Source organism: Akebia trifoliata, chromosome 2 (assembly GCF_017979445.1).
Source record: "Akebia trifoliata isolate Shusen 1 chromosome 2, ASM1797944v1, whole genome shotgun sequence".
NCBI classification, from domain to species: Eukaryota; Viridiplantae; Streptophyta; class Magnoliopsida; order Ranunculales; family Lardizabalaceae; genus Akebia; species Akebia trifoliata.
In genome coordinates, this window is record NC_141376.1 from 27,417,823 (window position 1) to 27,438,631 (window position 20,809).

The 20,809-nt window shown below is 36.7% G+C and overlaps 1 pseudogene across 1 annotated transcript; it reads left to right on the forward strand.

The window, feature by feature from the left end:
- The first annotated feature begins 6,674 nt into the window (after positions 1 to 6,674).
- LOC147410014 (ABC transporter F family member 4 pseudogene) lies at positions 6,675 to 16,704 on the forward strand (annotated as a pseudogene). The gene is made up of 2 exons (XR_015175564.1): positions 6,675 to 7,151; positions 14,316 to 16,704. The product of XR_015175564.1 is annotated as an ABC transporter F family member 4 pseudogene (transcript).
- The last annotated feature ends 4,105 nt before the right edge of the window (positions 16,705 to 20,809 follow it).

Below are 20,809 nucleotides of genomic sequence, written 5' to 3' on the forward strand. Positions count from 1 at the left end.
CCAAACCGAGGCCCCTAAGACCTCTCAATGGTTTATGAGGCCCACCAAAAGGACTCGGCCTACCTTACGCTTTCCCAATATTCACCGCTCCGCTTCCAAAAATTAAAAACGCCAAACTTTCGATAAATTTCACCAACGGGCCTAAAAAGCCCGATTCGCCAACACGTGGCATTTTTTATTAAACTAATGATTGCAAAAATCTAAAAAAATTAAAAAATTAAAAATGTGAGACTTGGGATGCCTACCCCTCATCTACTACCACCGCTCCGCCTCCGAATCCGCAAAAACCATAGGCCCACCTAAGGCCCACAAGCCATCAACACTTTCCTAAATCGATTTCTCATCTTATCCCTAGCCTAAAATTAATCTCACATCACCTAAAATCTAAAACCAACCTATACCCTCAAAATCCATTCCAAAATAACCCTCAACCAATCCCTAAAAACCAAACCATTTCTAAAACCCAAGCCCAACACTACAAAGCCCACAAATCATTAACCATATCCAATTCATTATCCAACCACAACCCTAACCCATAAACCACAACCCACAATCAACCAATCACTCTTTTATCATCAAAAGATGACACATGTCATCACCCCATCTCACCTCCCTCACCCAACTACCTACCCCATTAATTTGCTTTAAATCCCATCTACATCAACCCATCACCTTTTCTCTCAAATCAAACACATCTACCCACACCCCTAACCTATACCTCCCCTAATCTACCCTCATCATTCCCTATAAAACCCACATCTACAACCTAAACCTACACCATCCTCTCAAGTCAAACACTCAACCTCTCCCATCAACTTATCTCAAACCCTTCATTTCCAACCACTTTGACACATGGCATTATCTCCATCACCCTCCCAAAATATCATCAACCACCTATTTAAATCCTCCATTCTCTTAAACCAAATATCATTTAATCTCAACCACCATCTTAAACTCATCTCACCAAACACTCCACCCAAATGGGTTGGGTAGGATCCAAACCATTTGGGTCAAAACTCACCCATTTAACCCCCCTTCCTTAAATACCCTCCAATCTCCTCTAAATTACACTCATTTCTCTCTCAAACTCATAACCATTCTACCCTTTTTTTTCACTTCACCCCATTATATCCCTAAAATAACTCTTCAACATCTATAAATACCCTCCTCCTCTTCCCAAAAATGACCCCCCAATTTTCACTACAAAATTATCTCCAACTCTCACTACTAACAACTATCACCAATCCTCCTCAAGTCTCATATACAAAAAAAAAAATATTATACTCCACTCATCTCTCTCATCATCTCTTCTCTACTCCTTCAACCATACAAGAATTGTATTTTCATAAAATACTAAGGACTCAAGAAGAAGAAAAGAAGAAAGAAGATACAAGGTGGGTTCAAGGCAATCCCCCCCCTCTCTCTCTTCTACACCCTCTCCTCCTCCCTCTTCTATCACCCTCTCCTCCTCCCTCTTCTATCACCCTCTCCCCTTCATTTTATTTTTTAGGATGAATGGACCCCAAGGCTAAAGGTCTATAAGGGTAATTTCCATAAATGGAATGACCCTATGATCAAGCCGAAAATGAACCCCTATCTAGGGTACAAATGCACCCACGTGGCATGTTGTCTTTCACACTTTTTTAAATAAAAAATGACCGAGTTGAGTTGAGGTTACCACTCTTTAATGGGGAGAAAATGGTGCCTAACACTTTCCCTTTTCTCCAATCGAGCCACTTACCCCGAATCTCATTGTTTGATTAGTTCCTATCCATCGAGAGTCACTAAAACGTCAAAAATGTCACTTTTTCAAAAAATGCACATCGGGTGACCATTCACACCCACTTATAATATGAATGGTGGCGACTCCAAACCATTGTAGATGTGGTCATCGTAATGATAAAATCACGTGTCTACAACTATAATGCCGAAATAAATCAAAAAATTTTAAAAAAAATTTCGGGTGACCACTCATACCCTTTTATTAAAAAAAATGGTGGCAACACTAAATCCATGTAGTGTCGATTTTCGAACTCAAAAATCGTATAGCGAAAAATGGTGACTCTATTTGGGTACAAGTAGGTTCAACCATTTTTTCGATTTGGTCAATTTCTAACCCAAAAAAAAAATTATTCTCTTTGTAACAATCTTTGTTGTTTGTATGTTTATTTTTTCTGTGCAGAATGTTGTAATATTTATTCTATTTATTTATTTGTGGGATTGAATGTATACAAGTTGTAAGTTATTGATACTTGTTTCAAAATGCACGTTTACTTATTATTCATTGCCTAGTGGACAAATCACCTTCACTAACAAAATTTTCAAACCTTAAATGTTAAGTAGTTATACGACTTGAGATCGATTATTTTGAATGTCAGGGACGAACCCATCAAACCCAAGCACCCACTTATGACATGTGCACTTCAATATATATTGAAATTTGAAGAATGAGTAACCGTAAAGCCACCCTAAAGACACCTATAGCCACATGCATGAGAACACTTAGATGGCTTAGGACACAATTTTTCTAAAATGATATGAACCTCGGTTGCAAGATGTATTTGTTTCAAAGGTCACAAAGCCAAAATTGTAATCAAGCTCTTAGTTTGTAAACCCATGAAGCTCATTTGTAAAGTCCATGTTTAGAAACCAACGAAGGCAATGTTGTTTAGATTTAGGTTTTTTTTTCGTTCTTCCCTTAGGTAAAAGGGAAGCATCATTTTTTTAGTTCGAATCAAATTTAATAAAAACATGTGTGACAAAGTTTTGGCCAAAGCCAAAAACTAGAGGGAATGTACCTCAAAATTGGGAGAATCAAACTTAAAAATAACAAAAAAAATTTCGATTTTCAAAATTTCTGGTCTATATTTCAATTATTGATCAATATAAAATACCCCAATACATACTTGAAATTTTAAGTATGGATTACAAAAAAAGAAACAATTCTTATTTTTTTTAACTTCTTTTCTTGGTTTTTTGAGCTATGATCACAGTTAGTTTTCTCATTGTTTTACTCTCAGTTTTGGTGCCTAATTACTTTAAATTGGCCAAATCATTTAATTCTTAAGCCCATCAATTTGTGGTTCTTTGACTAAGTAATCAAACTCTCATTTTATTTCGATGTTTCAAAATCAATTTTTATAAAAAGAAGAGTTTTTTAAACTTTCAAAAATTCGAGTCATTACCCAAATCAAGTCCATCCATCAACAACAATTCGAGTCATGACCAACCCAAGTCATATCTATCTTTTACCATCGGGTGGATTCACGTCTTATGACATACCATCTCCAATAAAACAAAATTAGACATTTTGCAGATCAAGAATCATTCACAATTGACCCCAATTAGGTTTATTATTTATGTCTGACCCTCTAATCGAGTCTACTGTCCAAGTGTGAACCTAATTTGATCCACTATCCGAATCCGACTATAATTACGTCCACAATCCAATGTCCGATCCTAATTAGGTTCACAATCCATCACCATTCATGATTTGGACCCAATCGAGCCCACTATCCCACATGGCCCTAATAGGGCCCATCATTACCTTTCATCAAACCCAATTGCATCCACCATCCACCCTAATTGATCCCACTTACAGTGATCGACCCTAATTGGGTCCACCCTTCATGTTCAACTTAATCAGGTCCACCATCCATGATCGACCCTAATCGGTTCCACTATCCATGATTGATCCAACTAGGTCATTCTTTATTAACCCTAATCAAATCTAGATCGAACCTTATTCGATCCACAATCAACGTTTGACCCTAATTGGGTCCACCATCAATGATTTGGCCCTAATCGGGTCCACTAGCGAAGTTCAACCCCAACCTAGTCCACCATCCACCATATCCACAACTGACCCGAATCGCTTCCATTATCAACAAATGGGCCCCGATCAGTTATAATTCCTCCATCTTCACATGATTGAGAAAGTAAAATCCCCATTGATTTAGTCTCTTTCTATCTCAACATATAATTTACGGATTATTGCAGGATCAAATATAGTTTTTTTTAAAGTACTTTTTATGCACATGGCCGGCTACTACAATTTGAAGTACATATGTTACTTGGATTATATTATTAGGTAATTGTTGGTTGGTATTCTTGGTATTCTTTTTTATTGTTCTCTTTATATTCTTTAAAAAGAAAATTTTATGTTGGAAAGAATCACTTAAGAATTTATGGCCAGAGTTCTGAATTTTTCCTTTTTTTTTTCTTTTTTATTTATTTATATATATAAAAGAAAATGGCAAGATGAATCAAGTTTGGGGAGGGAATTAACAATTGAGTCCGACAAGCCTTACTAAGTTAGGAAGGATTCCATCCTTAGTAGGGGTCGTTGACCTCTTCTTTGGCCACCTAAACACATGATTTGATCCCACAGGGTTATTGAGGAAAAAATTCTATGAATATTTAAAAAAAATTCAAAGAAACGAAACAAGTATGATACGTTGTTAAGGCCCAACATAAAAGGAACAATAACTTAAACTAAATTGAGCACTTTGAATACTTAAACAAATATGGCATAAGGCAACAAACCGATCAACAATCAAAAATTCAAATCCTATGCTAATCAATGCCAAGCAATTGCAAATCAAAATCAATCCTACAATTGAAAATTCAACCCTACGCCAAATTAATTAATCCTACAATTGAAAAATTAATCCCACAATCAAAAATTCAATCCCACGCCAAATTAATAAACCACCAAAAATCCAATTCTACACAAAATCAATCAACCTCAAAACAAGTCTACGCAAAACCAACTACGAAAATAATTTTACGCCAAATTAATCAATCATAAAAAATTAAAGATCAATCTTATGCAAAATCAATCATGAAAATGATCCGACATGAAAATCAATCAACCTCGAAACAAACCTACGTAAAATCAACCAACCATAAAAAATTAATCAACTTCAAAGATCATTCCTACGCAAAACTAATCAACTACCACAAGCTTACACAAATCAATCAACATGCAACCTCAACACAACGAAGCCCAATCAAGTTCAACTCAAAAATTGAAATATTTTCCGACAAATAACAAATAAAAGTAAAACGAAATAATAATGACGAAGGCCAAATTAACTCAACATACATGATCATTCAACAAGGGAAGCTGCGAACATAAAAAAAGAAAATGAAGGGGGGGGGGGGGGGACCTACCTCGCAAAGACAATGCAACCAATGTGCACCTTGGCCAAGCATTACCGCCCAAGAGTCCCCAACGACCACGAGCTCACGCACTAGAAGATCCCAGCGAAACCAGTCGCAAAACACCTTGATTGCAAAGAATCCAACGCAAAAGAAGAGAGGGCAAGGCTATTATATCTCATGTGATAATGAAATACACTTTGCTTTGCCAATAATAATAGTATTAATAATATTGAAAAGCACATTTCTTACTAAATTAGTAAGGAAAGTTTTTTGATCACATCACCATATGACATCCAAAAACATGAGCAAAAGAAAGTTATTTTTCACCATTGAACTTAGTTTACGATTGTGTGACTTTATTTTTAGTAATGATATTTTATTTTGGATGGTTGAAATAAAATTTATTTTTTTGAATAAAGATTAAAATTTTATTTAATAGGTTATATATGGATTGGATCATGTATACCTATCTATAAATGGGTATCGGTGTGTGATAAATTTTCATAATACCCATACCTCACCCATTGCCACCCCCACCTTTGATCCCCACTAGGGGTGCAACTTGGTTTAGGTTAGAGCAAAATCAGAACCGAACCGACCAATATCGGTTCCATTATATAAGAACCAGAATCGAACCAAATTGTTCTAGAACCGAATCAATCCAAACTGATTTTAATTCGGTTTGGTTCGGTTCGGTTCCATGGGTTGTAGTCTAAACCCTTAATTCACACAATCCCTAAAACTAACTCAAACCAAACTCGATATGGATTCTCGTAGACTCCCCCAACAAATGATCTAATTCCTCAAAAAACCATTGACTACCTCCCTTTTGTCCGAAAGTTTAACATGACCAAACACCCTCCAAAGGCATGACTCAAAAAATAAAATGATGGGACCCGTAGGTCATAGGTCGCAGCTGTAGAGAGAGACAGAGAGATACCTGTCGCAGGTTGCAGAACGCAACCACAGGGATATGAGCCGGTGGCAGATAGGGATATGAGCTAGTGGCAGTTCGATTTAGACTGATATCAACCCCGCAGAGAGAGAGAGAGAGAAAGAGAGATATGAATCGTGGCAGTTGCAGGCCACCGCGAGCAGCAGATGGCAGAGGCGAGAGAAACGAGACGAGAGAGAGAGAGACGAAGGTTTTGTGTGTATATATATATATAATTAAAAATAAAATATAAATTTAATATTTTATTTTAAATTAATATACTATTGGCTCGATTTTCGATTTGGTTCGATTTTTTATATTATCTGAATCGAAAACCAAATCGAGTTCATCGATTTTTTATTTTTTAAATCCAAAATTGAATCGAATTCAATTTAAATTAAACAAATCAATCCAAATTTTATGATTTGGTTTGATTATCGATTTGAACCGAATTAAGTTGCACCCTAATCCCCACTCCCAAGGATAGGTTAAGATAGAATTTCTCTCTTATTACTTACGTCATGTGCACCATGTGTCAAACCGGTGTTGCGTTGTGAGAAAAAGAAAAAAAAAATCACTCCCCAGTGTCCGTGTAGTATTTCTCTTTCTTTCCAATTTCCGAAAGAGCTCTAATTCGTTTCTTTTCCTCTCTCAAGCTCTCGCCATAATAAAAACCCTAGTCCACTTCTATTTCTATTTCAAAGTTCTAGGAGCAAAACTGTTATTTTATCTAGGGTTTCAATCTACCTCAGTTTTGAATTTATACCTAGATAGATATTGGACAATCGTTTACCGAGGTTGATTTTGTTTAAAATCTTATCTAAATTTTTTTGTGATTTAGAACGTTTCACATAATCGAAGGTTCATTCGGCTCAACTTTTGAAGCACAAAATCTCACAAATCAACGATCTTCGTCTGTTCTTAAAGGAAACCCTAACTCTCTATTACCTGTTGTAATTTGTAATCGTTTTTAGCTGCTTCTGCGTTTCGATTGCTGTTCAAATCGGTTGGTCGTCCTTCTCTGGTGCTCTCTATCAACTTAGCTTTACTGGTAAGATTTTAAATTCTTCTATTTTTTAGTTCTATTATCCTTGTAAGTAGAGATCATAGATTTGATAGAGATGGGATGATATAATAATTAGGGTTCAAAGATGATTTTTGATGAAATTTAGATTTTGGGTTTTGTCTTATTTATTTAGTTTTTTTTTTTTTTTTTCTTTTCTGATCGTGAGGTTTTTGTTGAGCAAACCATATTTTCTGTTTCTTATTGTTATAACTATAATAGGATTTGATAGTTACAGATCTGAAGGTAGAATTCGTGTCAAAGATGGGATTTTGTTAAAGATCTTTGCTGATTTTTTATTTTTTTGTTATATCTGAGTACAAGTTTTGTTTTGTTTGTCACTGGGGTTTGAATTAAGAGATTGGATTTGGTTGTTGTGGATTTGGGTTTTGAATTATAGTTCTTATTCAAAAATTTGGGTTTTGTTGAAGCTCTTTGCTGAGCTATTGTGTTTTAAATCTGACTGCAGGTTTTGGGTTTTCTTTGTTGAACAATCTTGATTGTCTGTTTCTGATACTTAGGTGTGTCACTGGGGTTTGTATTCAGAGGTGTCTGATATCTAGTGGTCTGAAGGTATTGATAGAGCTCACTGATGGGTTTTCATGTTTGGTTTTGTGAGATCTTTGTTTAGATTCTATGTTTTATGTCTGATTGTGTGTTTTGGGGTGAGTTCAGTTTTTTTGGTTCAAATTTAGGTTTTGGGATTTGTTATGGTTTTTCATCAATCTTTTGTGTCTTTTTATGTATGAAATTAGGTTTTTTTTGGTTGAATAAACTTGATTTTCCCATTTATGCTTGTTGAATTCTTTCTGGTTTGTTATGTTCTCGGTAGTTCCTCTTTATTTATTTATTTATTTGTTATTTTTTAAGGTAGAGATCTTGGGTCTCAAGTCACCATAACACACTTTCAAGCATATCATACTGAACTGTACATACTCTCAGTTCATTGAGTGTCCAAAGTTCGAGTGTGTAGAAAGGAAAAGGAATAGTATGAGTGCTGGACTGTCAATGGAAAATCAAACTCCCGCATAAAGAGAAGATCAGCCACTTAAAACATTACTATAGAAAAAACCATTAACATCTCAAATTCCATAATTTATTGTGTCCCCCCTACCCCAATAAATAAATAACCAAGAAAACCACCAGGAGTAATGGTATTGAAAGGGGAAATTTCAGTAGTGCCGAGCTGAGTAAATAAAAAGAACCTGTAAACTAGGTTGTCAAAGGTCTCTATAAAATTATGATGAATGTTTTCATCTTTTTAGTCTTTTGGGTTTCTCCACAAGGTCATCTTGCAATTTTTTTGGTCCTTTGGGACGGAATTTTATGTGGCTCCTTCATAAAGGAAGTATGATTGAGGTTGGTAAAAAGAGCTAGGTTTTGGCATTTTATAGAAGAAAATTACAAAGAGAAAAAAAGAAGAAGCTAAACAATGAGTTAACTTCCGTTTTTTTATTTGGTACTTCCAATTTTATTTTATAAGTAAGTTAACTTCCACTTCTGAAGCTGATGTTTCAAAATGGGATGAGTATTGGTTTGAGTGAGAATGCACGACCAGTTTCTGACCATTCTAAAACAAATATTGATTCTTTATATCCAACAATTCCTTTTTGGGGCTTTGGGGAGATGGGAACCAAAACCTGTGCTTTAGCATATATATATATATATATAGCTATGGTTTGTGTTTTTTGAATTGAATAACAAGGAAAAAAAAGGTATGTAGAAGGGAATTAGCCCAAATATTTCATTGTCTTAAAAAAATATAGCCCTTATACTGAGAGAATTTAAGGTGGATGTCACGCCCCGAAATCCCAACATGAATCCCTATGATTCATCGGTTAGAATCTCGAGGTGTGAGGTAATCAATCACACAATCTGACAGAACATTCATAAATAATAATACTTATGAAAAGAAAATATACGCAGTGGAATAAACATTTAACTAACATCTATACGAGAGTCTAGAGTAAACAGAAGAAATCGACAAACACTGATATAAGTCAAGATCTTTAATCTCATAATTCATCAGGTTACAAAAATTTCTAAACTACCATGTTTCTTATCTACAACCAAAAACCGCTAAGATCCTCTACTAGTCCTCAAAGACATGGCGGCGGCAAGACATCAATCTGATCCTCCTCAAGGACCTCCTCAAAAGACTCCTCAAAGAACGGTTCTTCAAAAGTTGAATAATCTGAAAGGGGAAGGATAGGGTGAGTAACAGGGGAATGTTACTCAGCAGGATGAACGCCGTTCTAACAACGAGTCATACTTGCACGAGTAATCAGTTGAACAGTTAAATAATGTAAGTTTTTCATAATGTAACATACGATAAATGTCTAAGCATATTCAATAAACAGTTAAATAATTTCAACCTATCATTTCTATCATTTAAAGTAACATATGCATCTTTTAAATGAAAACATCTATCAATCATTACAAAATAAGAAAAAGATAGATAATAAGAACACGGCGGTGTAATCGATAAGAGAGCAGAAGAACACGCAGATATAACCGCCTCGGCTATGGCAATACGATATTCCAAACTTAACCTCCGATGTGGAATCCCATCGTTATAATATGATTTTGTGGCCGGTCTAGCATACCACGGTTGGATGACCATTTATCCGGCTCAAACTGGCCGTTGACCAAGAACCCAATACTGAGTTCAACTAACGGTGAGGTCGACCGTTTGACGACTACAGACTAATAGTGATCACTAACTAGCCCAGGAGACCCCTCGCGTCGAAGCCTATCAAGAGGCAATGCATGTGAACCCCGCCTAGCTCTACACTATACAGAGACCGCCTTTACACACAACGTTTCCCAGGAAATAAGTAGGAGAAATTCCCGGATTTCATAAGCTGTAATATGCTCTAAGGTATCCCATACTACCGAAGAGCATATGACATCTAGTGTTATCCTAGATTGACTCGCCGCTTCCGGATACATAGCAACGCGTCACTCTTTATGGGTTTTCTACAAATCTTTACTGGCAAACAACATAATTTATTTTGTATATAATATATCATTTCTTTTAATCGAAAATACAAACAAAATCTGGTAGTGCCCTCCAGTGACAGTTATCTGTCATATCCATCCATCAACCATCTCATCCTTCTATCTATCTATCACGTTTTACGTGGCATGGCCACTATGTAGAACTGGAGGCACTGTCCCATCAATCAGTCGAGAACATACGTTCTCTCTATCCATCCATCGATTAAATTGATCAATCTATCATCTAATTTCCTACATATCTATCAAAGTAATTTTACTTTTAAAGAAATTCGAAATCCATAGAGCATCAACCAATTCCATTCGATGGTTTTGGTTGAGTAGAAAGACTCGAAAACGAAGATAAAACCATAAGACATAAAAGCTGGAAATCTATGCAAATTTAACTAAGTGTTGAAAAATAATTTTTTTCAAAGTCGAAATTGAAAATGAACTATTTATTTATTTATTAAAGAACTTAAGGTAATACGTAATTGTTTTTAATGAAATAAATGTAGGAAATGGGTATACATACTATATGGAAGCAACACAAAACAAATTAGAACCAAACTCAACATTCGGATACTTTTCCGAATTGCTGATTTTTCGTCGAAACTCGACCAAAATCGATCCAAATATCATATTAACTATAAAATGATTATATTACATCAAATGAACTAAAACCAATCATAAATAAGCATGCAAACATGATTCAAATCGTTCAAATATGTATAAACTTAATGAAATAATCGATTTATCAACAATCATATGGATTTTCTATGAAATTATCGCATAACTAGAAGGTAGAAGGGAAGGCAACCTACATCAAGCTATTTTCAACGGTTGAACGGAGTTTAAAATCGCCTCCGGCCAATCTTCAAATTTTTCTTCCGGCGAAAATCAGATTTCTTTGCGTCCACGCGTAACCCTCGACGAGAGGAACAACTTTCCTTCTTGCGCCTAAGCTCGGATCGTTCTCGTTTAGTGTAGATCTGAGTTTCAAATATTGAAGGAAAAGAGTTGAGATTTGTTTTGAGAGGATAATAAGAAAAATCTGATTTTTCTAATAGAATTTAAATATTTATATCACTTAAGTTGGGACATACTTGTCATTTTGGGAATTGTTTTTCCCGAATGCCGAATTGGACAAACTTATACTCTATTTCGAATGATTTTTCGACACGAATCTAATGGTATGATCGGTTTCCTCAAATTACGTCTCTAAGGTGTCGTTTACGTATTGGAAAAATATCTAATGTGAAACTCGAGGATTTGATAACTTTTAAATCAACGCACGGATCTAAAATTCTTTCCTCGAGATATATTTTAGGATTTCAGGTCATTACAGTGGAAGATGCTTTACAACTTCAAGAGCATAAAATGATGGTGTCATAACATCAACGTGACAATTCAACTTTAATTGCTAGGCATCATACTGAGTCGAATAAGAATAAGGGCCAAGAGAAAAGGAAACAAAGCATCTACATAGTGATGAGGAATTTGTTCAATTGCTAGTTGTAATAGTCCATTATTTTCCTATGATTACGGTAGGGTTAGTAAGCATAATGGTTATGCGCAGTGGAAGATTGAACTAGAGTCCCGTCACATCATGTCTTATATATTTGTTGCAAATAAATAGAAACTTGTTGATTAGCTATTAACTTGCTATGAATATTCCAAATAAAAAAGAAGCAGCATTGTCTATACTGATATTGGTGTTTGCAAAGTATGTTGGTAGATTAGCTTATTTTAGTAATAGAGTTCTATGTTAGAGCTTGAGGCATAGTCAATAAAATGTTTGCTTGCACTTATTTTGGGATTCAAATGCTATGAGTTTTGGATTTGGTATTTATTACATGAGAATATACTTGTACCATCATTAGACAAATGGCTTTCAGACTAAACTCATGTCACGATTCAATGTCAAACAAACAACGTACAGGTTAAAACACCCAAGACAATGTTGTTGGACAAATAACATAGGTGTTACCTTGTTCAGGGTACTATCACTGGGTCAAGGGAAAACCAATTCAGGATATGTAAAACGATCTTTGTGGAACCCAACACAATATTGAAGTCAGAGAAACACATTGATGCTAACTTGGTCAGGGTTAACCACCACTCGGTCAAGGAAAAACCAATTTCAGGTTATGTAAAACGATTTTTCGTGGTGGATTAGCAGGGCCAAAAGTCTGTTATTGTGAGATTGGCCAAAATTGATTCCTTGGCTGCAAAACAATAGATGCAATGTTACTGGACCTACACAAAAAATAAAAATGAAGCCCATTAGAATCTAATGAGTAATTGGGTATACCTACATAAGAGGAAAGAATGTATACCTAATAATCTCTCCTGTAATAGTTGGTGGCTTCATCGTACACGATCATGTTCTCTCAAGTTTTGATGGTGTTGGCCTGGATTATGTGGATGGGATACCAGCTGGGTTAACCTGTCAGGCCTCAAGATCTCTCACATAGATCACAAGACATGAGGGGTTATCCCAGTACTACATGTGTCCCAAAACTTTGATACAAATCCATAGACACATGAAGGGGTACTGTACTGACAACTGTGGTCAGATTCTACACCCCAGGACTTTCACAAATAACATAGTAATCTGAAATTAGTGAGCCCCGTAGGACAGTAACATTAACTAACCTGTGTTTCTGTTTGATTGATGGAGCTAGTAGGGCTTTAACTGGTGCAGTATTAGGGTTTATATGGCCTTCTATTATGTTATTTCTAGGTTGTTTGGGTTCTTATAGCAACACCTTCAAGGCCAAGGACTTGCGATGAAGAGATGGACCCCATTTTTCCCTTGTTCAGCTTGGGTAGATCTTGGGATGTGTAACACTTATAGCCAGACCTGAAGTAGTGCCTCCCATTGCAATCAAGGGAGGGGATAGGGAAAAGATAAAAAAAATTTACTTGTAGGATATGAACAGAAAACAAATTATTTTCTTAATCTGTTTTCTGACCGTTAGAAAAGTTGAGTGTGTTTTCTCAGCACTATCTGGGGGGATTTTCTGTGTCAGCTAAATAGCATAATGCCAGTGAGATAATTTTTCTCAAAAAACTTGACTGACTTTTTTATTTTTCCTTTAGCATGTTTTGAAGTGATCCAAATGAGCCTAAAGAGTTCTGTAACCAAACAGATCTCTTTGGTCCAATGGTGGGACACTACATTTCTTCATCTTGATATGATTTTTGTTTCTACAAACAATCCGATGGTGTCTGTGTATTTTTATTTCCTTTTCTTTTTATTTTTATGAATATAGCAAATATTAAATCCGGGTATGTTTTCTTAACAGCTCCGAGATAGGCCCTTCGACATTATTTTTTATTTTCTTTTTTACCTATCAATTGAATATCTTTACTTATAAAGGTGACGATGCTTTCTTAAAGTCCCAGTCTTTGAATATGACAATCACAGCTGCTAATATATATGAGACTGGGATCTGCTGACATGTGGCATGTTCACATATAAAGTGGCTTTAGATTGTTGAACCCACATGGAGATGAGTCAAGGGCGAATTCTTTGTAATGGTGATATCCTCACCATGAATATCTTTCTCATTAAGAATCAGACCACCAAAAATTAGTTCACTTTAGCTATATTGAAGATCCCTCATGGGAGAGGTATGGTTTGATTGGTGAGGAGATGCTCTCACCAAAATCCAGTCCTTGAATCAAATCCATATGGGCCCAACAGTGAGACTCATTTTATGGCGTCAATGTTCCAGGCATCAAAAGATTTCAATACCCACTGAATATTTCTCTTTTTAAACTAGACTTTAATTAGGTTTTCAACAGTTTGGATTTTGAGGATTAAGAATTGAAGTTATGTAATGTTTCTTACTCTATGTGATGTGTTTTGCTGGAATGGTTGCAAAGATCAGATTTTAATTTTTCATCTATTCTTTTTAATTCCATCTATTTTTATTGGATTTTTTCTTAATATAATTCCATTTGCTTGCTGGGCAAAAAGTAAAAAAATTAAGAATAAAAATTCTGTCTATTTGGGATTCTACTGAGTGGACGGATGTTTGACATTGGTATCATTTTTTTTATATCCAAGATTATGCAAAAAATCAACCTTTTGTGTTTCTTTTTTCCTTTAAATATTATTTATGATCTTTTCTTGGGTTCTTTCAGGTTTGCAATGGGAAAGAAAAAGACTGATGATTCTGGAGCAGCACCAGCCACTAAGGTGAAGCCCGGCAAAGATGCTGCCAAAGATGGCAAGAAAGAGAAGTTCTCAGTCTCAGCCATGCTTGCCAGTATGGACCAAAAACCAGATAAACCCAAGAAGGGTTCGTCCTCTACTGCTAATAAACCCAAGGTGAAGACAGCACCAAAACTTCCATCTTACACCGATGGCATCGACCTTCCCCCCTCTGATGATGATGACGACTTCGTTTCTGAAGAAAACCAACAGAATGGCCTTGAAAATCTTGTTTCTGACAACAAATCCAATCGACGTTCAGATTTGAAGCCCCTCAACATCTCCATATCTGAAAAAGAGTTGAAAAAGCGAGAAATGAAAGACCTACTTTCTGCTCACGCCGCTGAGCAGGCCAAGAAGGAAGCTCTCAAGGACGACCGTGAAGCTTTCACTGTTGTCATTGGTAGCCGGGCTTCTGTACTTGATGGCGAAGAAGCTGCTGATGCTAATGTTAAAGATATAACGATTGATAATTTCTCCGTAGCTGCACGAGGGAAGGAGCTCCTCAAGAATGCATCGGTGAAGATTTCTCACGGGAAGAGATATGGTTTAATTGGACCCAACGGAAAGGGAAAGTCCACGCTATTGAAACTTCTTGCTTGGAGGAAGATCCCTGTACCCAAAAACATCGATGTGCTATTGGTTGAACAAGAGGTAGTTGGTGACGACAGGACTGCCCTTGAAGCCGTTGTTGCAGCCAATGAAGAACTTGTCAAGCTTCGACAAGAGGTTGAAGGTTTGCAAAATTCCTTGTCTGTTGCTGGAGATGGGGACGACAATGATGCAGATACAGATATTGATGCTGGTGAGAAGCTTGCCGAATTATATGAGAGGTTACAGGTGATGGGATCAGATGCAGCCGAGGCTCAGGCTTCGAAGATACTAGCAGGATTGGGTTTCACCAAAGATATGCAAGGCCGAGCCACCCGGTCTTTTAGTGGTGGGTGGAGAATGAGAATCTCATTGGCTAGGGCACTCTTTGTGCAGCCGACCCTTCTATTACTTGATGAACCCACCAATCATCTTGACCTTCGGGCTGTTCTTTGGTTAGAAGAGTATTTATGTCGATGGAAGAAAACTCTTGTTGTCGTCTCACACGACCGTGATTTCCTTAACTCTGTCTGCAACGAAATCATTCATCTACACGATGAGAAACTACATGTCTACCGTGGGAATTTCGATGATTTCGAGAGTGGGTATGAACAGCGTCGCAAAGAGATGAACAAGAAATTCGAGATCTACGACAAACAAGTGAAGGCTGCAAAAAGGTCGGGAAATCGGGTTCAGCAAGAGAAGGTCAAGGATCGGGCCAAGTTCATTGCATCCAAAGAAGCCTCGAAGGCCAAGGGGAAGGGCAAGCTTGATGAAGACGAGGCCCTGGCAGAGGCCCCAAAGAAATGGAGGGACTATAGTGTAGAGTTCCACTTTCCGGAGCCTACCGAGCTTACCCCACCTCTCTTACAGCTTATTGAAGTCAGTTTTAGTTATCCAAATAGGGAGGATTTCAGGCTCTCGAATGTTGATGTGGGTATTGATATGGGGACACGCGTCGCAATTGTGGGCCCGAATGGTGCTGGGAAATCTACTCTACTCAATCTTCTAGCCGGTGATTTGGTCCCTACAGAGGGGGAAGCGCGAAAGAGTCAGAAGTTGAGGATTGGGAGGTACTCTCAACACTTTGTGGACTTATTGACTATGGAGGAGACTCCTGTGCAATATCTTCTCCGTCTTCATCCCGATCAAGAAGGACTTAGCAAGCAAGAGGCGGTCCGTGCAAAACTCGGGAAATTCGGGCTTCCAAGCCATAACCACCTTACCCCTATAGCGAAACTGTCAGGAGGGCAAAAATCTCGTGTTGTCTTCACTTCAATCTCTATGTCTAAGCCCCACATTTTGTTATTGGATGAGCCAACAAACCACTTAGACATGCAGAGCATTGATGCATTGGCCGATGCTTTGGATGAATTTACGGGTGGTGTTGTTTTGGTGAGTCATGATTCTAGGTTAATTTCACGTGTTTGCGAGGACGAAGAGAAGAGTCAAATCTGGGTTGTTGAGAATGGGACCGTGGAAACTTACCCGGGGACCTTTGAGGAGTACAAGGAAGAGCTGCAAAGAGAAATCAAAGCGGAGGTTGATGATTAGTACATCATTTAAGGTTCAGTTGTTCATTTTTCAAATACATAATAAGCTGTTACATGCTTTTCTCGTTTTGTCTGTTTTGCTATAAATTACGACGGATCTTGATCTTGTGATGTGGAGAGTGTAATTTTATGTTTGGATTTATCTATTAATATAAAAATAGTCTTTATGATGCAAGTTTGGTTGGTTAATTTGTCTACATTAAGCAAAATTCAGGTCCAATGCATTTTCTGTTATTTTATTTAAGGTGATTTAGAGATGTCCCCCATGTTTTGGTGGATATTGGAGAGAGTCCGGCTCGCTCTTCCACAGTCGTTTGTGGGAGAGAACCATACAAACGAACCTTACAACTGTAGGATCTCAATCACAGATCTCTAGATTTATTTGCCACATCAGCTAGTTATCACCTCACAAATTTTTTCCAATGCATTTAAAAAAAAAAAAAAAACCAAATTGTTCAAGGGTTTCTTTGTCCCAAAACAATAAATGATTCAATGATCTGATCAAATAATATTACTATGCTTCGAGAGGCAGTAGCAGTATCTACTCGTACACTACAGTGGAAGTGTGTTGAATCAAGAGCAGACAATAAGCGTCTTTATTATGGCCGTTTTATTCTATCTCCGCTTATGAAGGGTCAAGCCGATACGATAGGCATCGCGATGCGACGGGCTTTACTTGGCGAAATAGAAGGAACATGTATCACACGTGCAAAATCAATTGCAGCAGCAGCCCTTCTTCTCTGACAATCGAATTCCACTGGAAACTCAGAGATGATCTGTTTCTTCTCTGATGACCGGCAGTTTCAACATCGAAAGCTCCCCATCTCTTCTTCAAATGACTCCCGAGAAAGGGCTCAGAAACAAAGAAATCTAAAATAAAGACAACAGTTATGGTTTGATCTCTGTTTCTTCTATTTTGCAGTTAAATTTCACTTTCAATCTCTGTTTTTTTTTTTAGCATGATTTTTTATTTTTTTTCTAAAAATACGCTTCAGTTGAGCTCAAGATAAAATTTGGTTCTAGTAGTGCAACCACATTTTGGTTATGATCCTTGTTCTTTTGAATCAATGGCTCACCAAAGCAACCATACTTTCCAACAACTCATGTTACATGAGTGGATCAAAAGCACCAAATAGTCATTTTTTACTAATAAGCCTAAAACAACAATTCCTTTTTAATGTACAGGCACTCCATCATCCTCGACAGATTAGTGGTCTTGGCTGTAGAGGCTTCATATGGTGTGCTCTTAGTATCACTGCATTTATATTTGTAAATTGGGTACAAAGATACAATTTAGATTTGACATAGCTTTGTAGTTTAATGAATTTGCCAAAAGAAGGGGGTCTATTAGACATATTTTTCAGATTAGTGAAGTCTGGATTTGTAGATTTTCTTCTTTTTGTTGATGTCGAGCATTGAGGGGATTGGTTATCCAAGTTTCCTTTGATGGAGGATTTGTTTGTAATTGCCGAAACCATGTTTCCCTAGGGTCATGACAGCAGTGAAAATTGGAGTTCTACGTATTCTAAATCATGTGATTTTGATTTGCAGGAAATTGGAGTTGTACTTCTTGTGTTGGCATAATCTCACCTTCACTTGCAAGAGTGAGGGCCATGTAAACTAATAACATAGACCTGAAATGCTTGGCAGTTAATATAGATTTAAGGACCCATCTTGGATCATAATCTTGTGGGGGCCTATGATTATGAACATGAGTGAATTATATTAGCACTCATTAACATTAACTCGAGATAGCCATGAGGAGTAACTCACTAAAAGCATCGTTGCTAAATTCCTACCCCGTATGATAGTTTATAAAAGCTTGTTGATAAAAGAGAAGTCATGGCCTTGGACGGAATTGAATCTCACGAAAATGTTTTGAGGCTTCAATAATTATCATGATGATGATATAAAACTTGTCTATGTTTAAGATTTCAAATATATTTTTCTTTTGATAAGTATAATACTTTATTAAAACGGCAGGATCCCTCGACTCCTAAGAATGAGTCATGAAAAAAACACATGATCCCAACCCTTTAAATGTAAAATCCAATGGTTGAGATTTATCATCGGGATAAGTGTCTTCAAGATTTGTATTTCCAAGATACTCATAAATCTCAATCATTGGATTTTGTGTTTAAAGGGTTGGGATCAACGTGAAAAAAAAAAGTTGGCTAGACTAAAGGCAAGCTACACAAGACAAAGAGCATCCCACTTTAAAAACAAAATCCTCAAACAAAATCCCTTCAAAATCCTTAGACAGCTTCCCAAAATGTCTAGGATGACCTCATGGACTCTTTTTTTTCTCCTTTCCTTCGAACACCCTTCTAAATTTCTTATTCGAAAGCTCACAGCAGACGCCAAAGGGAGAATAACTCACATGTATCTTTTCCTTTTGGAGAAAACATTGTGCGTCACCGAATGAGCAAAGAAACGATCTCTGAGGGGAAAATCCAATCTAGATGAGAGAGAGAGAACTCACTAATTGCCATACCACCTATCTGTTGAGTTTGACTCGATTTATATGGTACGGTGGAGAGATTGGTGTTTGGAAGAGTCCAACACCAATACAACTCCTTCTCTCTTATCTTTACATGAGAAGGAAAACGTGGGTTACCCACATATATGCCACAACCTATCCTGCCTATATATCAGGAGAAGTAAGAGTTGCGGTTTTTTTTATTATTTATTATTTTGAGATAGATTACAGTAGGAAAAAAAAAAAAAAAAGAGTTTTTTTTTTTGTTGAGGCTGCTAGAGAGCACAGAAACGCTGGTTTCTGACTTGTAACTTTTTTCACATTGCTTTCTATAGTAAAAATTGACCGATGCCGCCCGTGGACGTAGGTATAGCCGAACCACGTAAAATCCTTGTGTTGTGTGCTTGTGTGTGATTGTTATCTTGCATATTGTGTGTGATTCTTAAGCAGGTATTCAGACCTAGATCAAAGGGCTGCGCGGCGTTGATTGTTACATATCAAATCGTCATCGCCGACTGTGTTTGTAGGGTGAAAACCCCAACACTATCCTCCCAAAAACTCAACTCTTATCTCCTTTTTCCCACCTTAAAACTAATCTCCTTATTGAACTCTTGAGACAATTTTAAGATCCCCTCCCACAAGAAAATTTCAAATATTTTGGTTTCATTCAACACTTATATCTCCAAAACTGGTCGTTTGAAATTCCTTCTTGTGAGTTGTATGGGTCACCAGTGGATTCGCTAATCGATCCATGCTTGCCTGTCAGGGAAGCGTTAAATTGAACGTGCCTGGGTGCCCTTGTTGTAGCCAACTAGTTGTCTTCATGTGTTAAATAGAGACCAAATGAATTACGACAACGAGCAGAGAAACTAAAATCATTAGAACTTTGACAACCTCTCCCCTCAATAGGAATATTACTACTTCAATTAGTTCCCCAAACAGATTGCCCAAATTATACAAGCAGTACAAACAGTTTGAACTTAGTTTGAAAACTCATGAAACATTGAACATTTTTTCTTAGCACAGAAAAGGCAAGCTGATCTATTACCATAACAAAAAACAAAGAACAAAAGGGTAATATCAAGAAAAAAAAATGTGGATGGCGATCTTTAACATATATTTTTTTCTTTTTTTTCAAAAAAAAAGAAGAAAGAGGAACCAATACTCTACTGCTCAATAATGAATACAAATTACAAAGAGGTGGAATAAAGTGTGCACAGTAGCGAGAGATATAAGAGGAAGCACAAAGGATGATGTTTTAAAATGGTTACCAACTCCCACATAACAAGGGGTAGCTGTGACATAAAATCGAATAATCATTCCAAAACATAATGGGTGAGTTAATTAATACCCCCCCACTGCTTCACACAAGCAGAACTGAAGCTGGGATTTTTTTGCCAATGGGGGCTAAGTGCTAATTATGATAAGACTGATAATCTTGATTTCTTTTTATGTAAATTTTGAACTTGTTACAACAATAGATTAATAATGATAAAAGATTTCCACTAAAGTCATAGATATTATGAATTGTAAAAAAAAACTTGGTTTAAGTTTAATATATTAAAATTTTATTTTCTTCAACATTAAAGTCCGGAGAATTAGAAAGGATTTTAGGGAGTTGAAGATGCTGCATTTTGGTAAGAAACTCAAAAATATCATTTTTACATATCCCAAAACTTACACGACTTTTTTATGAATCTTTTTTGAATTGAAACTCCTTCGAATAATTGAAGAGTGCAAACTTATTTTACTTTGTTTCTTGAGAGTGAATAATGGTTGAAGGTGAGGGCCCTTAAGTCAT